The following is a 3,053-nucleotide window of genomic DNA, read 5'->3' on the forward strand; positions in this document are numbered from 1 at the left end:
CGGGCGGCTGCGGGGGGAGCAGGGGTGCTGAGCGGGGAAACAGCCCGGCCTGGCTTGGCTTTGTGTTATTTCATTACCCTGCACTTAAGTAACGATGAGTTTGGAGGGGAGTGTTCTGCAGTTGCTGGGCTTCGTGGTGCTGGTCGGCCCGAGGCACGTCTGTTTCCTTTGGGATTCAGATAAGGAAGAAAATTCAGCCCATTTTTAAAAATGCATAGATAAAGCATTTAGCTTAAATAATTTAAGACCAGTAAAGACCACATCAGAGTTTTTTTAAGTATCATTTAGGCTATTGTCTTCTTGCAGCAAGATCAATAATCTTATTTTCTTATCTTTCTGCAGATGTTGTTCACTGATAAGTTGTTCGTTTTTCCTCAAGCCACAGCTTATTTTGTTTGTTTGTTTGTTTTTTAGCTTAAAAAACAAGGGAAACATGATGTGCAGCACTGAATCACCTAAACTGACCGTTAAAGACCATTGTCAGATTGATGTCGGGGGTAGTGAGGGAAGTCTTCCTAAGTGTCATCTGATCGTTATTTGCCCCTTGTAAGAAGCAGTAGCATCTCCGATGTGGAATTAAAGTACAAAAGCAGTAATTTCCTTGAGATTGCTTTGATCGAGATGCCCACAAGTAGTTGTGTTTCAGCCACTTCTCCTGTCGGTACAAGATCATAAGGAAGTGGCAAAATTGTGGGGGACTTTTGCAGGTTAAGAGTATTTTCATTTTGTCCAGTATTATTCAAATAAATGTCTTGGCAGCTTTTTTCTGGTCAGCCTACGTGTTCATTTTCCTCATCTGGAGTTTCTAGGAGGGTTTGGCTTTTTTTGCCCAGGTACAATTTTTCACCATTCAAGTGATACTTCTTCAGCATTCTTAATTGTGTGTTACGTAGCTTCATCAGCTTATGTGGAGATGGCAGGTATAATATCAAGAAATTAATGAACATTCTTAAAAAGACCTTTCTTCCGACATAAGTGATGTAAATTAAAGCATGGAAGTGTTCCGGTGAAGATGTGGAAGTATTACTGTTGGGTTTTTTTTTATAAGTGGATAGAAAATAATTAAAGAAACAGTAACTGGCATTAGCAATTGAGTCTGATTAAATCAGCTTTGCCAATTTTCAATAAAGTAGAGTGTGACTGAGGGGAGGGGTTGGCGCTTTAATGCGGTCATGTAGCATTCAGCAGGGACCTCAGTGGAGCTTCTCCTCTTATAAGCGCTCGTGAAATCTGCTCCTGAAAGCAAACAGTGGAAGTCCAAGCACTTAACAGGGCATGCTGTGAGCAGAGGGGAGAAGCGCATTATTTTTTATGACCTGTAAGCAATAGCTGCTGCTCTTGATTATTTTTAAAACGCTCCGCTGTCATTTTGAAGCGTTTCTTGCTTGAAAATATCCAGAGGAGTTGTATGCATTTTTCCTGCAAGAATTTGTTATTAGCATAGGTTGATGTTTAAGCATTTTGTGTTTTGTTGTGGGTTTTGTTTTTTTTTTTTTAATCAAAGGAAAAAGATTTGTTTTATTTTTGGAGTAGATTCAATGAGCTTTTATCGGAAGCACTCCAGGCTCTAGGTGGGATCTCTTCCCAAGGCGTTGCTTTCAGTGATGTGCAGCTGTGTCTGCCGCAGGTCCTCATGCTGCGTGTGCCTGCTGGGGGTCCCTGCCCCAGGGGGGACCCCGACACCCAGCACAGGGAGCCGTCACCAGTGGGTTCGGTTGCTTGCGGATGCCTTTTCCTCTCCTCTCCTCCCTCCTACGCTCAGAAAAATGCAGCTCTGATAGAGCTGTCTGTCTATAAGCAGTTTGTGTATTTGAAGTTCTTCGGGCTCAGCTCATAGCAGCGGTGCTGACATCGGAGCAACCTCATGTGTTTCTTTAGTTAGGTGATGTCTGTACTCCAAAAATAGATTTCCATATTAAAATACAGCTGGGGAAGGAAGCTTGAGCCATGTGTTTTCTAACAGATACTGGAGAAACCAGATCCAGAGCTGCTCGGAACCTGCAGTCACCAAAAACATCAGTCTGCTTTTTGAGTAAGTGTTGGGAGCTGTAAAACCTGGAATATGGATAAATTCTTAAAATCTGCACTGTGCTTTGGCTGAAATGTTGAGAAATGACTCAGTTGTTCACCTGTGGCGCGTGGGCGTTGCTGCGGGTGGGACTTACGGCCGGAGCTGGAAGGGGTGGTGGCGAGCAGACCTGCGCTGGTTCTCCTGCCGCCCCTGCTGAGCAGCTCACGATTATATTTCAACCTCACAGGTGAGGAAACGGAGAGAGATGTAGATTGACCAGTGACTCGAACCTCAGCCAGCAAGGTGGTGGCAAAACTGGAGATAGAAACCTGGTGGTTCCCCAACCTGCCGTCCCTCACCAGGTACGTCCTGGTGGAACGGGGTGCTCTCTCCTGGAAAAGCCTTTTCAATTTGATGATAATTTTTTTTTTTTCCTTCCCAAGAGATTATCTTCAGCACTACTGTGCTGTGCAGCTGGCCTAATGAAAAGGTAAAAAAATAATGAAAATAAGTAGTGTTGGATCTGCTCCAGAATGAAAAGGGGTTACTCACGGTAAAGTGAACAGTTTGCCTGGGGTGAGATGGCTTTTGGTTTCAGATGCTTCAGTCTGGCTGGCTGCCCTGAGCTTACGTGATGGACACTGGAATTGTGCTCTGAGAGAAATACTTTGGTTTGTAATTTATGTGTAGCAAAATGAAAATAAGCCCAGGTTGGCTCGAGTCTTGTGAGCTTGCGTAGAGCTGATCCTGCCTCTGGGGGGATGCTCCGGTGGCATCCCGAGGCCTCTCCCAGCCAGTGTCCCCAGCTCCCTTGTTGCAAATGAGTACTACCAATTTCTTCATCTAACGGGCATCTAGCATATATATTGGAAGGCATTTAAAATATGAAAAATTAAAAATGAAAAATTTATATGAAAATATAAAAATACGAGATACTGAATGCTGTAACTGCCTGGCTTTTGCTTTTTAAATTATTTTGTCATTTAATATAGTTTTGGGTTTTGGATTTTTTTTTTTTTTTCCCTTAAACTAGTCTTGAAAA

Source organism: Fulmarus glacialis, unplaced genomic scaffold, assembly GCF_000690835.1.
Source record: "Fulmarus glacialis isolate BGI_N327 unplaced genomic scaffold, ASM69083v1 scaffold3463, whole genome shotgun sequence".
In the NCBI taxonomy this organism is placed as follows: Eukaryota; Metazoa; Chordata; class Aves; order Procellariiformes; family Procellariidae; genus Fulmarus; species Fulmarus glacialis.